At 33.9% G+C, this 27768-nt stretch overlaps 4 pseudogenes; all 4 read left to right on the plus strand.

Annotated features, from left to right (window-relative positions):
- Positions 1 to 3242: 3242 nt before the first annotated feature.
- LOC136233816 (phosphatidylinositol 4-kinase gamma 4-like) lies at positions 3243 to 4244 on the plus strand (annotated as a pseudogene).
- A 6741-nt stretch (positions 4245 to 10985) lies between these two features.
- Positions 10986 to 11987, plus strand: LOC136233817 (phosphatidylinositol 4-kinase gamma 4-like; annotated as a pseudogene).
- Positions 11988 to 18500: 6513 nt separating this feature from the next.
- On the plus strand, positions 18501 to 19408 carry LOC136233818 (phosphatidylinositol 4-kinase gamma 3-like; annotated as a pseudogene).
- Positions 19409 to 21665: 2257 nt separating this feature from the next.
- Positions 21666 to 22573, plus strand: LOC136233819 (phosphatidylinositol 4-kinase gamma 3-like; annotated as a pseudogene).
- Positions 22574 to 27768: the final 5195 nt, after the last annotated feature.

Genomic DNA, 27768 nt, shown 5'->3' on the forward strand with positions numbered 1-27768 from the left:
GTTAATACCAAACCAAGTTGGAGCCTTTACTGATGTATGCTGTCAGCTTAGAAGTCATAAGTGGCAGCAGCAAGTTCAGCCAAGTAGAGACCGATCTTGTTTGTAGAAGATTTCCTAAAAGTTTCGTATATAATAAACCGAAGGTAAGTAATATAGGCCAAGTAGAGACTTTGACAGAGTTGTTAATATAGGCATACCCCATTGATGCAAAAATCCATTGAAAGAACGCACAGAATAAACCAATAATGCCAGGAAATGTTGGGAAAGGCTGGGAATTCTGGTACGGGTAACAAAACCATGGGACTAATCCCCTCTCATCAAAGACACTCTTTCTTGTCTACTCTTGTAAACAAGATCAATGGCAGAAATGAGCAAGACTTTGAAAGACATTAACATACTAAGTAGCATGTACTGGGGCTTATGCACGGATGAAAGCTCGTTGAAAACAACTGATAAACTGAGACAGATCAAAGTGAAATTAAATTTAGCTACTAAATAGGCAATATATAACTCACCAATGTTTAATGTTCCTCTTCATAAAACTGAAGACATGAACAGAGCATAACTGAGATAGATCAGTTGCTAAACAGGCAATATAGACAAGGAAAATATCTATATATAGTGGTCACTATTTGAACTGATGCTCATTTCTTAACATGTCAAGGATGCACACATTATCAAAAAATCAGAATTGCTAATTTGAACTTGCTGCAGAAAGTATAAGATACAATAAATAAAAGTTAAGACTTCAATTGCGTAAAGTCGTCATGGCCTCAATGTGAACAGAATTTGTGTGGTAGAACAACTTTACACATATCGACAGTTGAAGGCTAATCAAGGTATGTCTCCAACTAAACAATCAAAAGAGTTGGGGAAAATTAATGATGGAAGAGTTCATGCAAAAACCAGGCTTGGATCATAATGAAAGAGTGAAAGTAAAGCATGACATAAAGGGCAACGAACAACAGAGAGTCTAGAGATACTCGATTGAAACCTACCACACATAGACGAGGAAGTAAGGGCAGTCGAGGGAACTTTTGATCTCGTTGCATCTCATATGGTAAATACAACTCCGAGACGGCTTGTTCAAGATTGAAATTTCTGGTTAACTCCCTTGTATTAGAAAATTATTTTAGATATTCCAATGTAGTAATTTTAGAGATTTCTTAGCTTCAGAAATTACCAATGTGCTTATAGCAAATTCCCAGTTGCTGAGCTTGAAAGCTCTCAGGCCTCTCACTCAATCAATCCTCACAAAATATGCCTCTCACTCAATCTTCTGCCAATTTGCAGCAGTTGATGAAACCAACTATCCTGCCCAGCAGCTGATGAATCCAACCCCGACCGATGGACAAAAGCTGATCAATCCAACCCCAGCCAACGTGCAGCAGCTGATGCATGCCAACTCTGCGTATGATCAGCAGCTTATGAATCCAAACACTGGGTATAATCAGCAGCAGTTTGGGTACAATTTAAAGATATAATGAAAAGGGTTGGTTGGTGCAGCACAAGAGTGTCAAACGAACTAGGGGATGTGGATGCCAACAAATAGGGGCGTATCATATGTGAATTTAGGAGCATTATTGTATGTATGCGGAGTTCCATCTGCACCAGCCATATTGGGGCAAGGGGATGGAAAATGGAAGCAAATAGGAGCATAATTGTATGTATGCGATGTGGAGTTCCAGTTGCAGACAATTCTACTCATTTTAGTAGTAACATGTTTTACCAACTTGGTGTTCAATTTACCTTGAATTCTTTCAATGTATTTTACTATGCTAACTACCTTAACATCAGAATCACATCTCCCATTTTCAAATTCAAACAACATAAATGCAAATCAATTAGTTCAATTAGTAATTGTATATTAAAAATGTTGTCCAAACATAGAAAATGAAAACATGGTTGATCCATAATATTTTTTGTTTTATTTAGTGATTCTTAACGGGTAAGGGTACCCGTGAATTAAATGGGACGGGTATGGGATGCAAAACATACACCCGTTAGGGTAATGGGAAGGGTACGGGTAATTAACAAATAAACGGGTAAGGGTTTGGGATTGGCACTACCCGCGGGTACCCTACCCGTTGCCATCCCTAAATATCTATTTACATGAATAGTTCAGTGAATATATATTTTATATATTTTCAATACTTTTTTTCTAGACAAATACCAATTTAATCTATACATGGTAATCAATAATAACATTTCATGCTTGGTGGCTAATTTGGTGATCATCCTTTAATATTTCAATAAAAGGAAATAAGTAATTTTTGTATAAAAATTTTATAATAAAACTTATTATATATGATTCTTATTAAGATTAAATTTTTAGTTTAATGGTTATGACATTCTCTTAAATCCTCAATTTCATTACTTACTACAAGTTTAGCACATATTAAAATTAGTCTATATTTTAGATATTTCAAACTGAGTGATATTTGTTTACATGAATAGTTCAGTGAATATATATTTTATATATTTTCAATACTTTTTTTCTAGACAAATACCAATTTAATCTGTACATGGTAATCAATAATAACGTTTCATGCTTGGTGGCTAATTTGGTGATCATCCTTTAATATTTCAATAAAAGGAAATAAGTAATTTTTGTATAAAATTTTTATAATAAAACTTATTATATATGATTCTTATTAAGATCAAATTTTTAGTTTAATGGTTATGACCTTCTCTTAAATCCTCAATTTCATTACTTACTACAAGTTTAGTACATATTAAAATTAGTCTATATTTTAGATATTTCAAACTGAGTAAATATTTGTTTACATGAATAGTTCAGTGAATATATATTTTATATATTTTCAATACTTTTTTTCTATACAAATACCAAATTAATCTATACATGGTAATCAATAATAACATTTCATGCTTGGTAGCTAATTTGGTGATCATCCTTTTATATTTCAATAAAAGGAAATAAGTAATTTTTGTATAAAAAATTATAAATAAAACTTATTATGAATCTTATTAAGATTAAATTTTTAGTTTAATGGTTATGACATTCTCTTAAATCCTCAATTTCATCGCTTGCTACAAGTTTAGCACATATTAAAATTAGTCTATACTTTATATATTTCAAACTCAGTGAATATTTGTTTACATGGTCATTATTTAGGTGGTTATTAGCTTATGCTTTTAATTTTCTTTTTGATAAAACTTCTATCATAAAATATGCAGTGCTTATTCAGATATCTGCACCCCTGTCAATTGAGGCACTGTAGATGGGTGAGGGGAGAGATGATGATTTTTCAGGAGTTGATTCCAAAATAGAACTGCCCTTAGTGATAGAAGAGTTAGTAAACTTTATATTGCTTGGATTGGAGAGGGGCCATGACCCTATTCCATCTTTCTAGGGATCTGGTGGAGCTTATTTTATGCAAGATTCGTCAGGTCAGAAAAATGTTTCAGTCTTTAAGCCAATTGATGAAGGGCCAATGGCTTTGAATAGCCCCCAAGGGATTACCCCTGTCACTGAATGGTGAAGGATTGAAGAGAGGCATATGTTTACAAGGAGGAGCATTGCGAGAAGTTGCAACATTCTTATTGTATCACCCTAAGAGTGGACGACACTTATTTTAGGATAACCAGAAGGGTTTTGCTGAAGTTCCACCCACTTTAATGATCAAGTGCTTGCATGAAGCCTTCAATCATAAAAAGGTTATGAAGACTCACCAAAGTATGTATTGGTTCACTGTAGATGTTCATAGAAAACAATGGAATTTGTGAAGATTGGGGTACTGATGTTTTCCCTGTTCACGAGGTACATAGAATCTTAGTCTTGGATATGAGGTTGACAAATGCAGACAGACATGCTGGTAACATTTTGATCAGAAATGATGAAGAGAAGAGGGTTCTGATCCTAATAGATCATGGTTACTTCCTGCTTAAAAGTGTAAGTTTTGTCCTTTTAAGTTTATCATATTCATATGTATGTTTTTGTTTTGTGTGCAGGGTTTATTGTTGTTTAGCTCTAATGTTTAGGATGGACTTAACTTATGTTCTTGTTGTTTCATTTGGGCTAAGCTATTTATTCAGTTAAGTGTATTCCTAAATATCATTCCTCCATCCATCGACTATATAATGTTCTGTTGAATTTCCTGCAGTTTGAAGATTGCACCTTTGAATGGCTTAACTGGCGTCAAGCTAAGCAACCTTATTCCCAAGACATTATTGAGTATGTTAAGCAACTATATGCTGAAAAGGACATTAATCTCCTTTTTTAGTCTTAGTTAAGGGGGTTTTAGCCCATGATTAGATTAAAATACACCTTAGAAAGATAGATAATGGAGTTCATAGTAATAAAAGAGATTATAGTTTAGAAGAAATCGTAATGACGATTGCCGAACGAACTTCTTCGATAACTTAAAACTTATTTTTATTTGATGAATTTGTGCACAAACAACCGATTATGTAAAAATCCCTAATACATTTGGGCCTTCCATATTTTGGGCCTGTCCAATAGTGGTAGGTTCGGCTCATTCCTACTTCAACATATTCGACCCGGTTTATAATAGATATTTATTAGTCAAAACAAAACCTAATTTCGTCGGAAAGTGAAAATGTCAAAAAAAATATTGTTTCAACGATCCTAAAATGAAATCAACACTTCCCAAGGTAGAGGCAGACACGATTGGTAATGGAAGGCAACCAAAAAAAGGTATGCACAATGACTATCTACTTTAGGCGTACGCTTTGGATTTGGATGGTTTTAGATTTGAAACCGTTCTTACATGATGACATTATTTTTTTTTGTTACATTATATTATACTGTTACAGACAATAATAAGATTCTCCCTTTGGAATTGGAAGCTAGTTGACTTTTGAATACTGGTTTTCTAGAGAAATACCAAACTAATCTATGCATGGAAATCAATAATAACATTTCATACTTGGTGGCTAATTTGGTGATCATCCTTTTATATTTCAATAAAAGGAAATAAGTAATTTTTGTATAAAACTAATAATAAAACTTATTATGAATCTTATTAAGATTCAATTTTTAGTAATGGTTAGACATTCTCTGAAATCCTCAATTTCATTACTTGCTACAAGTTTAGCACGTATTCAAATTAGTCTATATTTTACATATTTCAAACTCAGTGAATATCTGATTACATGAATAGTTCAGTGAATATCTGTTTTATATATTTTCAATACTTTTTTTCTAGACAAATACCAAATTAATCTATACATGGTAATTAATAGTAACATTTCATGCTTGGTAGCTAATTTGGTGATCATCCTTTTATATTTCAATAAAAGGAAATAAGTAATTTTTGTATAAAAAATTATAATAAAACTTATTATGAATCTTATTAAGATTAAATTTTTAGTAATGGTTATGACATTCTCTTAAATCCTCAATTTCATTACTTGCTATAAGTTTAGCACATATTCAAATTAGTCTATATTTTACATATTTCAAACTCAGTGAATATCTGTTTACATGAATAGGTCAGTGAATTTCTATTTTATATATTTTCAATACTTTTTTTCTAGACAAATACCAAATTAATCTATACATGGTAATCAATAATAACATTTCATGCTTGGTGGCTAATTTGGTGATCATCCTTTTTGTCGTAATGCCTTGAATCAGTATATAATGTTTCCTATTCGGAGTAGTATTGGGTTTTGGATTCCTAGTTGGATTGGGATCATGGGTTCCTAGTTGGATTGGGATTGGGATCATGAGTTCCTAGTGGGATTAGGTTAGATTGGGTATTATAAATACCCTATTATGTAACCTAATCATTGTAATCTGATTTTCGCCTCCTAATAATACTATTCTCCTTCTGCCCGTGGACTAGCCAACACAGCTTTGGTGAACCACGTAAATCTGTGTTTTTCGATTGCTTGTTTATTTATCTTTCATTAATTCCGCACAAAAAAACTGGTATCAGAGCTTTCGGTTTCTAATCGGTGTTTTTTTTTCTGGAGAGAAAGATGTCTGCGATGAACGTGAAAATCGAAAAGTTTACTGGGAGAAATAGTTTCAGTCTATGGCAGATCAAGATGCGGGCTTTGTTAAAACAACAAGGTCTGTGGATGCCGTTGAAGAAGGCAATGGGAGAAGTCACTACTGAGATGACGATTCTGGAAGAAAAGGCACATTCGATAATTATTTTGTGCGTCGCAGATGACGTCATCACTGAGGTCTTAGACGAAGAGACTGCTGCCGGTCTGTGGATGAAGTTAGAGAGCTTATACATGACGAAATCTCTAACGAACAAACTTCTTCTGAAACAACGTCTGTTTGGCCTGCGAATGTAAGAAGGTACGCAACTCAGGGATCATTTAGATCAATTGAACACATTATTACTAGAATTACGTAATATTGATGTGAAAATTGAAAATGAAGATGTTGCTTTGATTCTGTTGGTGTCTGTACCGCTTTCATATGAGAATTTTGTTCAATCATTTATTGTTGGTAAAGACTCTGTGACTTTGGAAGAAGTTAGGTCATCTCTTCATAGCAGGGAGTTGCGCCATAAGGCGAGCAATACAGGTGCAGATAATCAGGCCTCTAGACTATTTGCCAGCGGTAGTAAGGGAAAGGGAAACAGTGGAAAGAAGAAGTCTAAGAAGCCGTTTTCAAAGGGTCCCAAGCCAGACGACACCTGTAATTACTGTAAGGAGAAAGGACATTGGAAAATTGACTGTCCAAAGAAGAAGAAGAAATCAGAAAATCAACCAGGTTCTACTACTGTAGCAGATGGAGACAGCAGCTCTGAAAATGATATTGCTCTAGTTGCTGATGGACACACTCATCACTCTGATGTGTGGGTTCTTGATTCTGGAGCATCTTATCACATTTGTCCAAGGAGAGAGTGGTTTTCAACTTATAAGCAGGTAGATGGAGGTAGCATTTCAATGGCTAATAGTCATGTCTGCAAAGCAGTTGGAATAGGCTCGATCAAGTTGAGGACACATGTTGGTAAGTTCTGCACGTTGAACGAAGTCAGGCATGTTCCATTGATGACGAATAATCTGATATCTCTGAGTCTGTTAGACAGCAGGGGTCTCAGCTAGTCAGGAAAAGATGGAGTTCTACATGTCTGTAAAGGTTCTGATGTGATTTTGAAAGGTGTGAAGCATGGCACTTTGTATTTCCTGCAAGGTTCCACTATTACAAGTTCAGCTAATGCTGCATCATCAGAGATGGACCAGGAAGATATGACAAAGATATGGCATATGAGACTTGGTCATATGGGCGAAAGAGGGATGCAGATTCTATCAAAGGATGATCTTCTTGATGGTCATAAGGTCAAGAGTCTGGAGCTTTGTGAACACTGTGTCTTTGGGAAACTACATCGCAGCAAGTTTACCAAAGCTATTCACATAACAAAAGAGACACTTATTTACATCCACTCTAATTGTTGGGGTCCATCTCGAGTTGAGTCTTTGGGAGGTCACATATATTTTATGTCTCCGATTGATGATTATTCAAGGATGGCTTGGGTCATCATGATGAAGCATAAAAGTGAAGCTTTCAAGAATTTCAAGCAGTGGAAAGCATTGGTGGAAAACCAAACAGGAAAGAAGATAAAGAGGCTGCGAACTGATAATGTTTTGGAATTCTACTTGTCTGAGTTTGATCAGTTCTGTAAGGATGAAGGGATTGCTCGGCATCACACAGTCAAGAATACACCGTAACAGAATGGTGTAGCTGAACAAACGAACGAACCAGACAATACTAGAGAGGGTGAGGTGCATGCTCTCTAACGCTGGGTTAGATAGAAGATTCTGGGCTGAAGCGGTGAACACAACATGTTATCTGATTAACCGCGGACCACACATCGGCATATAGCTCAAGACGCCTATAGAAATGTGGTCAGGAAAGGTTGTTGATTACTCAAATTTGAAAGCTTTTGGGTGCATAGTTTACTATCATGTTAATGAGGGTAAGCTAGAGCCAAGAGCCAAGAAGGGAGTGTTCGTAGGCTATGGAGATGGATTTAAAGGCTTCAGGATCTGGTCTCCATCAGAGAAAAGGGTCATTTTGAGCAGAAATGTAGTCTTTGACGAAAATTTGTGCTTAGACCCATTGTGAAGCCTACAACTGCAACAGAAACTGATAGCATTGATAAACAGGTGGAGTTTCAGGTCATACAGAGTGAGAGTGGCTTGAAGGAACAAGAGTTAGAAGCAGAAATAGAGCTACCAGAATCTACACCATCAGTTTCTCAACCATCTGAAGCTACACATCGTAGCTTAGCTCAAGATCGACCAAGGAGGGTTGGAGTTAGGCCACCTAAGAGGTATGAGGACATGGTGGGCTATGCACTACAGGTTGCTAAAGAGGTGGACACTCGTGAACCATCAACTTACTAGAAAGCTGTTTCAGGCGTCGATTCTGAGAAATGGCTTGCTGCTATGGGAGATGAGATGGAGTCCCTTCATAAGAATCAAACATGGGATTTAGTCATACCACCTCCAGGGAGAAAGATTATTATTTGCAAGTGGGTTCTCAAGATGAAGGAAGGGATATCACCTGTAGAGGGAGTCAAGTATAAGGCTAGAGTTGTTACTAGAGGTTTCAATCAAAGAGAGGGAGTGGATTATAATGAGATATTCTCACCAGTAGTCAGACACACCTCTATTAGAGTGTTGCTAGCTATAGTTACACATTAGGATTTGGAGCTTGAGCAAATTGATGTAAAGACAGCCTTTCTGCATGGAGATTTGGAGGAAGAGATCTACATGACCCAACCAGATGGTTTCCAGATTCCTGGAAAGGAGAATTATGTTTGCAAGTTGAAGAAGCCCTTATATGGACTTAAGCAGTCTCCCAGGCAGTGGTATAAGAGGTTTGACAGCTACATGATGCAGCTGGGCTACACCAGGAGCCCATATGATTGTTGTGTCTATTACAATAAACTGGAAGATGAGTCTTTTATCTATCTGGTGTTATATGTAGATGACATGTTGATAGCTGCAAGGAAGAAGCACGACATTCAGAAGTTGAAGGGTCTTCTCAGCGCAGAGTTTGAGATGAAGGATTTGGGTGCAGCTCGGAAAATTCTGGGAATAGAGATTTACAGGGACAGAAGCAAAAGGAAACTTTTTCTGTCACAGAAGGATTTGGGTGCAGCTCGGTACCTGTTACCCGTTATAATTTTTTATATATTAAAAATATTATTGTGTTTTAGATGTAAGATGTGAGATTTGAATACCAACCTTTTGTTCTTCGACCATTAAGTGATAACACTAAGCTATTTTATTTTTATTTATTAAGGTTCAATTTGTTCAATTTTTAAATGAATGATTTATTAAATTTATACTTTGTTAAATTTGTAATATTTTTTGTTTTATTTAGTGATTCTAAACAGGTAAGGGTATCCGTGGGTACCCACGAATTAAATAGGACGGGTATGGGATGCAAAACACATACCCATTAGGGTAATGGGAATGGTACGGGTAATTAACAAATAAACGGGTAAGGGTTTGGGATTGACACTACCCGCGGGTACCCTACCCGTTGCCATCACTAAAAATCTGTTTACATGAATAGTTCAGTGAATATATATTTTATATATTTTCAATACTTTTTTTCTAGACAAATACCAAATTAATCTATACATGGTAATTAATAATAACATTTCATGTTTAGTGGCTAATTTGGTGATCATCCTTTAATATTTCAATAAAAGGAAATAAGTAATTTTTGTATAAAAATTTATAATAAAACTTATTACATATGATTCTTATTAAGATTAAATTTTTAGTTTAATGGTTATGACATTCTCTTAAATCCTCAATTTCATTACTTACTACAAGTTTAGCACATATTAAAATTAGTCTATATTTTACATATTTCAAACTGAGTGGATATCTGTTTACATGAATAGTTCAGTGAATATATATTTTATATATTTTCAATACTTTTTTTCTAGACAAATATCAAATTAATCTATACATGGTAATCAATAATAACATTTCATGCTTGGTAGCTAATTTGGTGATCATCCTTTTCTATTTCAATAAAAGGAAATAAGTAATTTTTGTATAAAAAATTATAATAAAACTTATTATGATTCTTATGAAGATTAAATTTTTAGTAAGGTTATTACATTCTCTTAAATCCTCAATTTCATTACTTGCTACAAGTTTAGCACATATTAAAATTAGTCTATATTTTACATATTTCAAACTCAATGAATATCTGTTTACATGAATAGTTCAGTGAATATATATTTTATATATTTTCAATACTTTTTTTCTAGACAAATACCAAATTAATCTATACATGGTAATCAATAATAACATTTCATGCTTGTTGGCTAATTTGGTGATCATCCTTTTATATTTCAATAAAAGGACATAAGTATAATTTTTGTATAAAAAATTATAATAAAACTTATTATGATTCTTATTAAGATTAAATTTTTAGTTTAATGGTTATGACATTCTCTTAAATCCTCAATTTCATTACTTGCTACAAGTTTAGCACATATTAAAATTAGTCTATATTTTACATATTTCAAACTCAGTGAATATCTGTTTACATGAATAGTTCAGTGAATTGTTGTTTTATATATTTTCAATACTTTTTTTTCTAGACAAATACCAAATTAATCTATACATGGTAATCAATAATAACACTTCATGCTTGGTGGCTAATTTGGTGATCATCCTTTTATATTTCAATAAAAGGAAATAAGTATTTTTTGTATAAAAAATTATAAATAAAACTTATTATGAATCTTATTAAGATTAAATTTTTAGTTTAATGGTTATGACATTCTCTTAAATCCTCAATTTCATCACTTGCTACAAGTTTAGCACATATTAAAATTAGTCTATATTTTATATATTTCAAACTCAGTGAATATTTGTTTACATGGTCATTATTTAGGTGGTTATTAGCTTATGCTTTTAATTTTCTTTTTGATAAAACTTCTATCATAAAATATGCAGTGCTTATTCAGATATCTGCACCCCTGTCAATTGAGGTACTGTAGATGGGTGAGGGGAGAGATGATGATTTTTCAGGAGTTGATTCCAAAATAGAACTGCCCTTAGTGATAGAAGAGTTAGTAAACTTTATATTGCTTGGATTGGAGAGGGGCCATGACCCTATTCCATCTTTCTAGGGATCTGGTGGAGCTTATTTTATGCAAGATTCATCAGGTCAGAAAAATGTTTCAGTCTTTAAGCCAATTGATGAAGGGCCAATGGCTTTGAATAGCCCCCAAGGGATTACCCCTGTCACTGAATGGTGAAGGATTGAAGAGAGGCATATGTTTACAAGGAGGAGCATTGCGAGAAGTTGCAACATTCTTATTGTATCACCCTAAGAGTGGACGACACTTATTTTAGGATAACCAGAAGGGTTTTGCTGAAGTTCCACCCACTTTAATGATCAAGTGCTTGCATGAAGCCTTCAATCATAAAAAGGTTATGAAGACTCACCAAAGTATGTATTGGTTCACTGTAGATGTTCATAGAAAACAATGGAATTTGTGAAGATTGGGGTACTGATGTTTTCCCTGTTCACGAGGTACATAGAATCTTAGTCTTGGATATGAGGTTGACAAATGCAGACAGACATGCTGGTAACATTTTGATCAGAAATGATGAAGAGAAGAGGGTTCTGATCCTAATAGATCATGGTTACTTCCTGCTTAAAAGTGTAAGTTTTGTCCTTTTAAGTTTATCATATTCATATGTATGTTTTTGTTTTGTGTGTAGGGTTTATTGTTGTTTAGCTCTAATGTTTAGGATGGACTTAACTTATGTTCTTGTTGTTTCATTTGGGCTAAGCTATTTATTCAGTTAAGTGTATTCCTAAATATCATTCCTCCATCCATCGACTATATAATGTTCTGTTGAATTTCCTGCAGTTTGAAGATTGCACCTTTGAATGGCTTAACTGGCGTCAAGCTAAGCAACCTTATTCCCAAGACATTATTGAGTATGTTAAGCAACTATATGCTGAAAAGGACATTAATCTCCTTTTTTAGTCTTAGTTAAGGGGGTTTTAGCCCATGATTAGATTAAAATACACCTTAGAAAGATAGATAATGGAGTTCATAGTAATAAAAGAGATTATAGTTTAGAAGAAATCGTAATGACCATTGCCGAACGAACTTCTTCGATAACTTAAAACTTATTTTTATTTGATGAATTTGTGCACAAACAACCGATTATGTAAAAATCCCTAATACATTTGGGCCTTCCATATTTTGGGCCTGTCCAATAGTGGTAGGTTCGGCTCATTCCTACTTCAACATATTCGACCCGGTTTATAATAGATATTTATTAGTCAAAACAAAACCTAATTTCGTCGGAAAGTGAAAATGTCAAAAAATATATTGTTTCAACGATCCTAAAATGAAATCAACACTTCCCAAGGTAGAGGCAGACACGATTGGTAATGGAAGGCAACCAAAAAAAGGTATGCATAATGACTATCTACTTTAGGCGTACGCTTTGGATTTGGATGGTTTTAGATTTGAAATCGTTCTTACATGATGACATTATTTTTTTTTTGTTACATTATATTATACTGTTACAGACAATAATAAGATTCTCCCTTTGGAATTGGAAGCTAGTTGACTTTTGAATACTGGTTTTCTAGAGAAATACCAAACTAATCTATGCATGGTAATCAATAATAACATTTCATACTTGGTGGCTAATTTGGTGATCATACTTTTATATTTCAATAAAAGGAAATAAGTAATTTTTGTATAAAACTAATAATAAAACTTATTATGAATCTTATTAAGATTCAATTTTTAGTAATGGTTAGACATTCTCTGAAATCCTCAATTTCATTACTTGCTACAAGTTTAGCACGTATTCAAATTAGTCTATATTTTACATATTTCAAACTCAGTGAATATCTGATTACATGAATAGTTCAGTGAATATCTGTTTTATATATTTTCAATACTTTTTTTCTAGATAAATACCAAATTAATCTATACATGGTAATTAATAGTAACATTTCATGCTTGGTGGCTAATTTGGTGATCATCCTTTTATATTTCAATAAAAGGAAATAAGTAATTTTTGTATAAAAAATTATAATAAAACTTATTATGAATCTTATTAAGATTAAATTTTTAGTAATGGTTATGACATTCTCTTAAATCCTCAATTTCATTACTTGCTATAAGTTTAGCACATATTCAAATTAGTCTATATTTTACATATTTCAAACTCAGTGAATATCTGTTTACATGAATAGGTCAGTGAATTTCTATTTTATATATTTTCAATACTTTTTTTCTAGACAAATACCAAATTAATCTATACATGGTAATCAATAATAACATTTTATGCTTGGTGGCTAATTTGGTGATCATCCTTTTTGTCGTAATGCCTTGAATCAGTATATAATGTTTCCTATTCGGAGTAGTATTGGGTTTTGAATTCCTAGTTGGATTGGGATCATGGGTTCCTAGTTGGATTGGGATTGGGATCATGAGTTCGTAGTGGGATTAGGTTAGATTGGGTATTATAAATACCCCATTATATAACCTAATCATTGTAATCTGATTTTCGCCTCCTAATAATACTATTCTCCTTCTGCCCGTGGACTAGCCAACACAGCTTTGGTGAACCACGTAAATCTGTGTTTTTCGATTGCTTGTTTATTTATCTTTCATTAATTCCGCACAAAAAAACTGGTATCAGAGCTTTCGGTTTCTGATCGGTGTTTTTTTTTTCTGGAGAGAAAGATGTCTGCGATGAACGTGAAAATCGAAAAGTTTACTGGGAGAAATAGTTTCAGTCTATGGCAGATCAAGATGCGGGCTTTGTTAAAACAACAAGGTCTGTGGATGCCGTTGAAGAAGGCAATGGGAGAAGTCACTACTGAGATGACGATTCTGGAAGAAAAGGCACATTCGATAATTATTTTGTGCGTCGCAGATGACGTCATCACTGAGGTCTTAGACGAAGAGACTGCTGCCGGTCTGTGGATGAAGTTAGAGAGCTTATACATGACGAAATCTCTAACGAACAAACTTCTTCTGAAACAACGTCTGTTTGGCCTGCGAATGTAAGAAGGTACGCAACTCAGGGATCATTTAGATCAATTGAACACATTATTACTAGAATTACGTAATATTGATGTGAAAATTGAAGATGAAGATGTTGCTTTGATTCTGTTGGTGTCTGTACCGCTTTCATATAAGAATTTTGTTCAATCATTTATTGTTGGTAAAGACTCTGTGACTTTGGAAGAAGTTAGGTCATCTCTTCATAGCAGGGAGTTGCGCCATAAGGCGAGCAATACAGGTGCAGATAATCAGGCCTCTAGACTATTTCCCAGCGGTAGTAAGGGAAAGGGAAACAGTGGAAAGAAGAAGTCTAAGAAGCCGTTTTCAAAGGGTCCCAAGCCAGACGACACCTGTAATTACTGTAAGGAGAAAGGACATTGTAAAATTGACTGTCCAAAGAAGAAGAAGAAATCAGAAAATCAACCAGGTTCTACTACTGTAGCAGATGGAGACAGCAGCTCTGAAAATGATATTGCTCTAGTTGCTGATGGACACACTCATCACTCTGATGTGTGGGTTCTTGATTCTGGAGCATCTTATCACATTTTTCCAAGGAGAGAGTGGTTTTCAACTTATAAGCAGGTAGATGGAGGTAGCATTTCAATGGCTAATAGTCATGTCTGCAAAGCAGTTGGAATAGGCTCGATCAAGTTGAGGACACATGCTGGTAAGTTCTGCACGTTGAACGAAGTCAGGCATGTTCCATTGATGACGAATAATCTGATATCTCTGAGTCTGTTAGACAGCAGGGGTCTCAGCTGGTCAGGAAAAGATGGAGTTCTACATGTCTGTAAAGGTTCTGATGTGATTTTGAAAGGTGTGAAGCATGGCACTTTGTATTTCCTGCAAGGTTCCACTATTACAGGTTCAGCTAATGCTGCATCATCAGAGATGGACCAGGAAGATATGACAAAGATATGGCATATGAGACTTGGTCATATGGGCGAAAGAGGGATGCAGATTCTATCAAAGGATGATCTTCTTGATGGTCATAAGGTCAAGAGTCTGGAGCTTTGTGAACACTGTGTCTTTGGGAAACTACATCGCAGCAAGTTTACCAAAGCTATTCACATAACAAAAGACACACTTATTTACATCCACTCTGATTGTTGGGGTCCATCTCGAGTTGAGTCTTTGGGAGGTCACATATATTTTATGTCTTCGATTGATGATTATTCAAGGATGACTTGGGTCATCATGATGAAGCATATAAGTGAAGCTTTCAAGAATTTCAAGCAGTGGAAAGCATTGGTGGAAAACCAAACAGGAAAGAAGATAAAGAGGCTGCGAACTGATAATGTTTTGGAATTCTACTTGTCTGAGTTTGATCAGTTCTGTAAGGATGAAGGGATTGCTCGGCATCACACAGTCAAGAATACACCGCAACAGAATGGTGTAGCTGAACAAACGAACGAACCAGACATTACTGGAGAGGGTGAGGTGCATGCTCTCTAACGTTGGGTTAGATAGAAGATTCTGGGCTGAATCGGTGAACACAACATGTTATCTGATTAACCGCGGACCACACATCGGCATATAGCTCAAGACGCCTATAGAAATGTGGTCAGGAAAGGTTGCTGATTACTCAAATTTGAAAGCTTTTGGGTGCATAGTTTACTATCATGTTAATGAGGGTAAGCTAGAGCCAAGAGCCAAGAAGGGAGTGTTCGTAGGCTATGGACATGGATTTAAAGGCTTCAGGATCTGGTCTCCATCAGAGAAAAGGGTCATTTTGAGCAGAAATGTAGTCTTTGACGAAAAATTTGTGCTTAGACCCATTGTGAAGCCTACAACTGCAACAGAAACTGATAGCATTGATAAACAGGTGGAGTTTCAGGTCATACAGAGTGAGAGTGGCTTGAAGGAACAAGAGTTAGAAGCAGAAATAGAGCTACCAGAATCTACACCATCAGTTTCTTAACCATCTGAAGCTACACATCGTAGCTTAGCTCAAGATCGACCAAGGAGGGTTGGAGTTAGGCCACATAAGAGGTATGAGGACATGGTGGGCTATGCACTACAGGTTGCTAAAGAGGTGGACACTCGTGAACCATCAACTTACTAGAAAGCTGTTTCAGGCGTCGATTCTGAGAAATGGCTTGCTGCTATGGGAGATGAGATGGAGTCCCTTCATAAGAATCAAACATGGGATTTAGTCATACCACCTCCAGGGAGAAAGATTATTATTTGCAAGTGGGTTCTCAAGATGAAGGAAGGGATATCACCTGTAGAGGGAGTCAAGTATAAGGCTAGAGTTGTTACTAGAGGTTTCAATCAAAGAGAGGGAGTGGATTATAATGAGATATTCTCACCAGTAGTCAGACACACCTCTATTAGAGTGTTGCTAGCTATAGTTACACATTAGGATTTGGAGCTTGAGCAAATTGATGTAAAGTCAGCCTTTCTGCATGGAGATTTGGAGGAAGAGATCTACATGACCCAACCAGATGGTTTCCAGATTCCTGGAAAGGAGAATTATGTTTGCAAGTTGAAGAAGCCCTTATATGGACTTAAGCAGTCTCCCAGGCAGTGGTATAAGAGGTTTGACAGCTACATGATGCAGCTGGGCTACACCAGGAGCCCATATGATTGTTGTGTCTATTACAATAAACTGGAAGATGAGTCTTTTATCTATCTGGTGTTATATGTAGATGACATGTTGATAGCTGCAAGGAAGAAGCACGACATTCAGAAGTTGAAGGGTCTTCTCAGCGCAGAGTTTGAGATGAAGGATTTGGGTGCAGCTCGGAAAATTCTGGGAATAGAGATTTACAGGGACAGAAGCAAAAGGAAACTTTTTCTGTCACAGAAGGATTTGGGTGCAGCTCGCTACCTGTTACCCGTTATAATTTTTTATATATTAAAAATATTATTGTGTTTTAGATGTAAGATGTGAGATTTGAATACCAACCTTTTGTTCTTCAACCATTAAGTGATAACACTAAGCTATTTTATTTTTATTTATTAAGGTTCAATTTGTTCAATTTTTAAATGAATGATTTATTAAATTTATACTTTGTTAAATTTGTAATATTTTTTGTTTTATTTAGTGATTCTTAACAGGTAAGGGTATCCGTGGGTACCCGCGAATTAAATGGGACGGGTATGGGATGCAAAACACATACCCATTAGGGTAATGGGAATGGTACGGGTAATTAACGAATAAACGGGTAAGGGTTTGGGATTGACACTACCCGCGGGTACCCTACCCGTTGCCATCACTAAAAATCTGTTTACATGAATAGTTCGGTAAATATATATTTTATATATTTTCAATACTTTTTTTCTAGACAAATACCAAATTAATCTATACATGGTAATTAATAATAACATTTCATGCTTGGTGGCTAATTTGGTGATCATCCTTTAATATTTCAATAAAAGGAAATAAGTAATTTTTGTATAAAAATTTATAATAAAACTTATTACATATGATTCTTATTAAGATTAAATTTTTAGTTTAATGGTTATGACATTCTCTTAAATCCTCAATTTCATTACTTACTACAAGTTTAGCACATATTAAAATTAGTCTATATTTTACATATTTCAAACTGAGTGGATATCTGTTTACATGAATAGTTCAGTGAATATATATTTTATATATTTTCAATACTTTTTTTCTAGACAAATACCAAATTAATCTATACATGGTAATCAATAATAACATTTCATGCTTGGTAGCTAATTTGGTGATCATCCTTTTATATTTCAATAAAAGGACATAAGTATAATTTTTGTATAAGCAATTATAATAAAACTTATTATGATTCTTATTAAGATTAAATTTTTAGTTTAATGGTTATGACATTCTCTTAAATCCTCAATTTCATTACTTGCTACAAGTTTAGCACATATTAAAATTAGTCTATATTTTACATATTTCAAACTCAGTGAATATCTGTTTACATGAATAGTTCAGTGAATTGCTGTTTTATATATTTTCAATACTATTTTTTCTAGACAAATACCAAATTAATCTATACATGGTAATCAATAATAACACTTCATGCTTGGTGGCTAATTTGGTGATCATCCTTTTATATTTCAATAAAAGGAAATAAGTATTTTTTGTATAAAAATTTATAATAAAACTTATTATGATTCTTATTAAGATTAAATTTTTAATTTAATGGCTGTGACATTCTCTGAAATCCTCAATTTCATTACTTTCTACAAGTTTAGCACATATTAAAATTAGTCTATATTTTATATATTTCAAACTCAGTGAATATCTGTTTACATGGTCATTATTTAGGTGGTTATTAGCTTATGCTTTTAATTTTCTTTTTTTATAAAACTTCTATCAAAAAATATGCAGTGCTCATTCGGATATTTGCACCCCTGTCAATTGAGGCACTGTAGTTGGGTGAGGGGAGAGATGATGATTTTTCAGGAGTTGATTCCAAAATAGAACTGCTCTTAGCGATAGAAGAGTTAGTAAACTTTATATTGCTTGGATTAGAGAGGGGCCATGACCCTATTCCATCTTTCGAGGGATCTGGTGGAGCTTATTTTATGCAAGATTCGTCAGGTCAGAAAAATGTTTCAGTCTTTAAGCCAATTGATGAAGGGCCAATGGATTTGAATAGCCCCCAAGGGATTACCCCTGTCACTGAATGGTGAAGGATTGAAGAGAGGCATGCGTGTATGAGGAAGAGCATTGCGAGAAGTTGCAACATTCTTATTGGATCACCCTAAGAGTGGACGACGCTTATTTTAGGATAACTAGAAGGGTTTTGTTGGAGTTCCACCCACTTTAATGATCAAGTGCTTGCATAATGCCTTCAATCATGGAAAGGGTTATGAATACTCACCAAAGGATGTAAATATTGGTTCACTATAGATGTTCATAGAAAACAATGGAAGTTGTGAATATTGGGGTACTGGTATGTTCCTTGTTCACGAGGCCTATAAAATCTCTGTCTTGGATATGCGATTGACAAATGCAGACAGACATACTGGTAACATTTTGATCAGAAATGATGAAGAGAAGAGGGTTCTGATCCTAATAAATCATGGTTACTGCCTGCCTGAAAGTGTAAGTTTTGTCCTTTTAAGTTTATCATATTCATATGTATGTTTTTGTTTTGTGTGTGGGGTTTAATGTTGTTTAGCTCTGATGTTTAGGATGGAATTAACGTATGTTCTTGTTGTTTCATTTGGGCTAAGCTATTTATTCAGTTAAGTGTATTCCTAAATATCATTCCTCCATCCAACGATTATATAATGTTATGTTGAATTTCATGCAGTTTGAAGATTGCACCTTTGAATGGCTTACCTGGCGTCAAGCTAAGCAACCTTATTCCCAAGACATTATTGAGTATGTTAAGCAACTAGATGCTGAAAAGGACATTAATCTCCTTTTTTAGTCTTAGTTAAGGGGGTTTTAGCCCATGATTAAATTAAAATACACCTTAGAAAGATAGATAATGGAGTTCATAGCAATAAAAGAGATTATAGTTTAGAAGAAATCGTAATGACGATTGCCGAACGAACTTCTTCGGTAACTTAAAACTTATTTTTATTTGATGAACTTGTGCACAAACAATTGATTTTGAATAACTTCCTATTTGACAAAGTGCGAAATAAAATTTGATATAATTGCAAATTATTTCCTAGATATGCTTTTGTGTGTAATTTCCTCTAAATATTATTAGCATTACGATTGTTATGTAAAAATCCCTAATACATTTGGGCCTTCCATATTTTGGGCCTGTCCAATAGTGGTAGGTTCGGCTCATTCCTACTTGAACATCTTCCACCCGGTTTATAATTGATATTTAGTAGTCAAAACAAAACCTAATTTCGCCGGAAAGTGAAAATGTCAAAAATATATTGTTTCAACGATCCTAGAATGGAATCAACACTTCCCAAGGTAGAGGAAGACACGATCGGTAATGGAAGGCAACAAAAAAAAGGTATGCACACTGACTATCTACTTTAGGTGTACGTTTTGGATTTGGATGGTTTTAGATTTGAAACCGTTCTTACATGATGACATTATTTTTTTTGTTACACTATATTGTACTGTTAAAGACAATAATAAGATTCTCCCTTTGGAATTGGAAGCTAGTTGACTTTTAATTTGGATGTACAGTGGAATAATTTGCTTTATTTCTATTTTCAATACTGTTTTTCTAGACAAATACCAAATTAATCTATACATGGTAATCAATAATAACTTTTCATGCTTGGTGGCTAATTTGGTGATCATCCTTTTATATTTCAATAAAAGAAAATAAGTAATGTTTGTATAAAAAATTATAATAAAACTTATTATGAATTTATTAAGATTAAATTTTTAGTAATGGTTATGACATTCTCTTAAATCATCAATTTCATTACTTGCTACAAGTTTAGCACATATTCAAATTAGTCTATATTTTACATATTTCAAACTCTGTGAATATCTGTTTACATGAATAGTTCAGTGAATTACTGTTTTATATATTTTCAATACTTTTTTTTTCTAGACAAATGCCAAATTAATCTATACATGGGAATGAATAATAACATTTCATGCTTTGTGGCTAATTTGGTCATCATCCTTTTATATTTGAATAAAAGGAAATAAGTAATTTTTGTACAAAAATTTATAAGTATGATTCTTATTAAGATTAAATTTTTAGTTTAATGGTTATGACATTCTCTTAAATCCTCAATTTCATTACTTACTACAAGTTTAGCACATATTAAAATTATTCTATATTTTACATATTTCAAACTCAGTGAATATCTGTTTACATGAATAGTTCAGTGAATATATATTTTATATATTTTCAATACTTTTTTTCTATACAAATACCAAATTAATCTATACATGGTAATCAATAATAACATTTCATGCGTGGTGGCTAATTTGATGATCATCCTTTTATATTTCAATAAAAGGAAATAAGTAATTTTTGTATAAAAAATTATAAATAAAAATTATTATGAATCTTATTAAGATTAAATTTTTAGTAATGGTTATGACATTCTCTTAAATCCTCAATTTCATTACTTGCTACATGTTTAACACATATTAAAATTAGTCTATATTTTACATATTTCAAACTCAGTAAATATCTGTTTACATGAATAGTTCAGTGAATATATATTTTATATATTTTCAATACTTTTTTTTAGATAAATACCAAATTAATCTATACATGGTAATCAATAATAACATTTCATGCTTGGTGGCTAATTTGGTGATCATCCTTTTATATTTCAATAAAAGGAAATAAGTAATTTTTGTATAAAAAATTATAATAAAACTTATTATGATTCTTATTAAGATTAAATTTTTAGTTTAATGGTTATGACATTCTCTTAAATCCTCAATTTCATTACTTACTACAAGTTTAGCACATATTAAAATTAGTCTATATTTTATATATTTCAAACTCAGTGAATATCTGTTTACATGGTCATTATTTATGTGGTTATTAGCTTATGCTTTTAATTTTCTTTTTGATAAAACTTCTATCATAAAATATGCAGTGCTTATTCGGATATCTGCACTCATGTCAATTGAGGCACTATAGTTGGGTGAGGGGAGAGATGATGATTTTTCAGGAGTTGATTCCAAAATAGAAGCCCTTACTGATAGAAGAGTTAATAAACTTTATATTGCTTGGATTAGAGAGGGGCCATGACCTTATTCCATCTTTCGAGGGATCTGGTGGAGCTTATTTTATGAAAGATTCGTCAGGTCAGAAAAATGTTTCAGTCTTTAAGCCAATTGATGAAGGGCCAATGGCTTTGAATAGCCCCCAAGGGATTACCCCTGTCACTGAATGGTGAAGGATTGAAGAGAGGCATGCGTGTATGAGGAGGAGCATTGCGAGAAGTTGAAACATTCTTATTGGATCACCCTAAGAGTGGATGACGCTTATTTTAGGATAACCAGAAGGGTTTTACTGGAGTTCCACCCACTTTAATGATCAAATGCTTGCATAAAACCTTCAATCATGGAAAGGGTTATGAAGACTCGCCAAAGGATGCAAAGATTGGTTCACTATAGATGTTCATAGAAAACAATGGAAGTTGTGAACATTAGGGTACTGGTGTTCTCCCTGTTCACGAGGTACACAAAATCTCTGTCTTGGATATAAGGTTGGCAAATGCAGACATACATGCTGGTAACGTTTTGATCAGAAATGATTAAGAGAAGAGGGTTCTGATCCCAATAGATCATGGTTACTGCCTGCCTGAAAGTGTAAGTTTTGTCCTTTTAAGTTTATCCTATTCATATGTATGTTTTTGTTTTGTGTGTGGGGTTTAGTGTTGTTTAGCTCTGATGTTTAGGATGGACTTAACTTATGTTCTTGTTGTTTCATTTGCGATAAGCTATTTATTCAGTGAAGTGTATTCCTAAATAGCATTACTCCATCCATCGATTATATAATGTTCTGTTGAATTTCCTGCAGTTTGAAGATTGCACCTTTGAATGGCTTAACTGGCGTCAAGCTAAGCAACCTTATTCCCAAGACATTATTGAGTATGTTAAGCAACTGGATGCTGAAAAGGACATTAATCTCCTTTTTTAGTCTTATTTAAGGGGGTTTTAGCCAATGATTTGATTAAAACACACCTTTGAAAGATAGATAATGGAGTTCATAGTAATAAAATAGATTATAGTTTAGAAGAAATCGTAATGACGATTGCCGAACGAACTTCTTCAGTAACTTAAAACTTACTTTTATTTGATGAACTTGTGCACAAACAATAACTTGAAAACAATAACTTGAAAACAATAACAACAATTACAACAACAAATACAACTGATTCTTGAAGAGAAGAATCAGCAAAATAACATTATAGGGGGATGAATTAAGCCTAAGCTTGGTGTGTCTTCAAATGGCTCCTAAGGTCTGCTTTTATAGTAAAATGGCATATATGCTTCCAAAGACCAAGTCTCTTTATGGCCCCCAACTCCCTAATCTTCCAAATTCAGCTTTAAAGATGGTGGTGGAAGACTTTCACAATTTAGGAGTTGAAATGAGTAAATGTGGGAAAGCAATGTTAGGCTTCAACATGTGCATCAACTTATGACAATTTTTTGAGCATGTTACACCTCGAATTTGGAGATGATTATTGTTAGTCATTTGTTTATCTTTCTATTAGCTTTCCAACTCAATTTCAATCACCTCAATCCGAGTCTGTATGAGGGAGATACGATGAAAATACAAATATGTGTCAAATATACCCTCATTGTGAACAAAGAGACCTGTAACTTTCAGCTCCATCTCGACGAGATGCTTGTGCATCTCAACAAGATGCATGCAAAAAGTCAGTAAAACTCATTTTTTTACTCCGTTTTACTTCCGATTTCTCGCCTTAAGCCCCGACTTTGGTTATTTGTGTCAAAACCTTGCAAAAGTGCCTAAAAAACACACGAAAATGACTTAGATACATAAATTATGAAAATATAAAAAAACTATCATTAAAACTTATTAAAATGGTACAAAATAAGTTGTAATTAAGTACAAAAAATGCTATAAATTACGATGATAACATGTAACCTCCCAACACGGGTGGAACATGGGATCACATAGATAGCCCAAGAGCCGGGACAATTATGTACTTGAAGGCCTAGACCTGCAAGGATCAAAAGAATGTAATTACAATAAAGAGTGAGTTAAAAGCTAAAACAAATAAGAGATTGTGAAGTTATTTCCTCATTCGGCAATAGAGGTCAAGGCTGTGGAAAAAATGGGCAAACATAGTAGTAGCCCAGTCCTAATCCTTGACCGTGTCAAGATCGGCCAAAACGGGAAGAATGGACATGACACGTCTAGAGTCACCAGTGGAAAACAAAGTGGTGGAAAGTAAAATGAGGACATAAGCACGTGCATACCTCAACTAGGCTCAATGGTCCCTGCTCTCCACAACAATCCAACGATGTCGGGGGAAAAGCAGAGCCTTAATATCCTAATAGCAGACATCAGGATGTGTCAGCATCAAGTCCAAGTTCACTCGATTACCAGCAAATGGCAAGCCTGTAATCACAGTGAAATCAAAAGAAGTCACCATCATCTCCCCTATCGAAAAATGAAATGTGTGGGTGGAATCCATCCACCCATCTATCAACACTGTCAAGACTCTTTTAGATGAGCTTGACTTGTTCGCATGGAACTGGAGGATAAAAGGCCTAAACCCGCTGGAAAAACTGCCATTGATGGGGGGGACTTCATTTTTTTGTACAGAGAAAGAAAATGGAGAAAAGGAAAACGAAAAGAAATAAAAGCTTTTGGGGTTTTGAGTGAAAAGGAGAAAGCAAATACAAAAGAATTAGGGGAATTTGAGAATTATACAGTTCTTATTTTCAATCTATAAAATGAAAATATAGATTTTTTAGTGTTAAAGTATTCCTAAAAAGCTATAGAAGGTTTTCAAATCACATTTGAAGTTTTCTGTCTTGGTTCTAATTTTATTCCAACAAATATTACCTGTCTATACTTGGATTCCAGTTCAGTTCGAGATTCTGTTTATTTGTGTTCGTGAGTCTACATCTATATCAAACTGGATAATAGCCCATGAAGGGTTTAAAAGCTTATCCTTTAATTTTCATTTTGTTGCCATTGTTGGGCTTCTTCAGCAGATTCTAGGATTCTGCATTGAGTGGCTGATCGACTACATACGGCAGCTGATCAGCTACGGACACAGAATTCCAGAATTCTGTCTTCATTTATTTCGGGTTGAGTAGATAGATTTCCAATTTCGGTAAATTTACATTTCAATATGTATTATTAGTTGTTTTATGCTAAACATGTAAAATCAAATCAACCTCAGGTTATAAGGGTATTTTCGGTGTTATGAAAATATTAAACCAGTTAGAATTGATAAACTAGGACGTAGATCTAATTGCTATATTGTGTGAAAGCTTTATAGGATTTGATTAAGTCCTATATGATCAAGTCCGACGTTGTAGTATAAATCCGGAAGAGGGGTCTCAATTTCCGGTAGCTAATGTTTATTTGTTTTACATGTTTAATAGTTTTATTTAGGGCTAGATCGGTTGGATAAGACTATTTGTGCTATTTTTGAGATGTAATTTATTTTTCATATTTATTTCACGTGATAAATTAATATAAATCGAAAAAAAATTAGATTATAAATAGTAGTTTAACAAAAGACAAGTCTACGCCTTTATTAATCAAACTCTTTACCTATTTAATTCACGAAACTAGGTCTGAAGAGATAACATAGTGTGAGCCTATATGTCATCTAAATATATATTTTCTAGATATTATAAATCTCGGGTGGCGACTCTGACATATGTTTATTAGCCCGACTTGTAAATAATAAGTAAAGCATACACTCGAAGGGACACATGAAGCGTGGTAAAATTACTCTCTGGTGGCGACTCTGACATATGTCTACTGATATTATACCAGCCCTGACTCAGCTTCGATTCGAAGTCACCCGATGCAACTCAGACGGTCCACTTTACAATCTCATGGTGAAATTATGCCAATTCAGGCTTCCAAGGCAGACTCTTCTTCTGATTCTAGCTGCTTCACCAAAGCTGTAAAAATTAAAGAATGGCGGGATGCTATGTCTCTTCAACTTAAAGCACAACTACCATTACATTAGCGGAATTGCCGTTTACTTTTGACCTTAAAACAGATAAATGCTTGTAAAACATCCAATAATAAGCATTGAAGACCTACATCATTGTCTATCCAAAATATATTTTTTTTAAATAAAAACAGAAGAAAATGATGCACTGTAAATGATGCAACTGCAATATTACCAAAACAAAAAACTTTGATTTTAAACTTTGATCAAAATAATTAAATTGACAGGTTGTGCAATATCTGCTAGTTGATGGGCAGAATTAACAGGCAAAGTTCTCATTAAGCCTGCTTGCAGCTTTTCTGGAATAAAATGGCAATGCGATGCCAAACATCAATTCTATCAAAATTAAATTTTCATATTACATGTCAAACAAATACCGAAATAAATTTAGGAGAAATTAGAACTTGATGTTCACAAAAATATAACACTGTTTTCTAGCAAAAAGCCATTATTAAAAAAAGCTATTTGGTTCCAATCCAATCCATGAACTGAAAATATGCCAGTTACACAAAAAAACTGAAATTTCATTTCTGCAGAAGGTATCACTGATGTGATCTTTTTCGCTTGATAGAAGAAGATGAACACAGTTGAGAAGAAGAAGCAAGATCAGACGGTTTAAGAGCACCGGAATTATTCAGAGCCTTGACTGAAACTGGCGGAGTCTTAAACTTTAGCTGTTTTGGAGGATTTCTCCACCAGGGAAGTGGTGGTGCTACTAGCAGTGTTTGAAGAAGAGGACCTGCCTTTGTTACAGCTTCTAACAATTTCCCCTTATCGGGCAAAGTTTTCCCTTTTACCATAATTCCAATTGGATCCATTTTTGCATTTGAATCACCAGCTGAAGAATTGTGACTCTTTGATTCTGTGATGCTTGAATTAGCCTTGTTGATTGGAAGAATAACAGGGCTTTCATGAGGAATTAATTTGTTAAGAATGTATTTCAATTCATCTCTTTCTTTGTTTACTGCATTAAAGAGCTCAACTAAATGTAGCACATCATCCCTGTGTTTTATTATCTGCTCTCGTGATTCAATTTTCAGAGTCTCTAACTCTTTTGTTGTGTATAAAAGCTTCTGCCATACCTTTTAAAGTTGAAAATGTTAGAAAGACTTTCAAATCTAATTGAATTTTTATGCATAGAATGGGAATGAAAATTTGAAATACCAATACAGTGGGAATGAGAATTACCCATGTTGATCAATACATTAAGAGATTCACTTAGTATAACGGGTATTGTTTATGTCTAGAGAGACAAGGCCGTCACTACAACAAAAACGGCTTATACCGGCAGTTTTTTTTTTCGCTTGTAGGGGGCCGTTCGAAAATCATCACCAACAGAGTAAACACCTGATTCTAGAATCTCTCGTTTGACTTTAAGGATCGTTTAAACCGGCCGTATACCTGATTCTAGAATCTCTCTCTTGATTCTAGAATCTCTCTTTTGCATCTAGGGAAGATTAAAACCACCCCTATATAATTTATCATTATTTACTATATATATATATATATATATATATATATATATACTATTTTTCTATATTCCAATTTGCTATCGGCAATAATTATTGATTTTGTAAATGGAGAATTAATTCAAGCACAAATGTTGAATCCCATACATGTCTAAGCCCAAAATCACTACATATTGAATATAAATAACAATAAAATTTACATTATCAACATTAGGGTAAATCTACATTTACCCAAATATCACTAATAGTGACGATTATTTACTTCCAAGTAGATTTGTTCACCTAATCGGGCTTTACACTAAACTACTTTGTTCAAGTCGAACTCATACCGCATTATATTTATTAGACTTAAGTCAGGTTGGGCCAAGTCGTCCAACCCCGTAACTAATATATATTTATATTTAAAAAAAATTAATTAAAAATAATAATAAACTATAAATATGAACAATAAAATTAAAAAAAATAAGAAAATAAAATTAAAATTTTAATTAATTAATTCAATAAAACTCAACAATAATAATTCTTTTATGTAATCAATATTTAACAAAGTAATAAAATTTAAATAGAATAATAAAAATATATATAATATATTAAGATAAGGGCAGATTGGATCCGATAGCGTTCGTGCAAGATTGAGTGGGTAAATCTGAAATCTAAGTCATTTTATATGCAAGCTTCAACGGGTTTAGGTT

This window comes from Euphorbia lathyris, chromosome 6, assembly GCF_963576675.1.
Source record: "Euphorbia lathyris chromosome 6, ddEupLath1.1, whole genome shotgun sequence".
Lineage (NCBI taxonomy): Eukaryota > Viridiplantae > Streptophyta > Magnoliopsida > Malpighiales > Euphorbiaceae > Euphorbia > Euphorbia lathyris.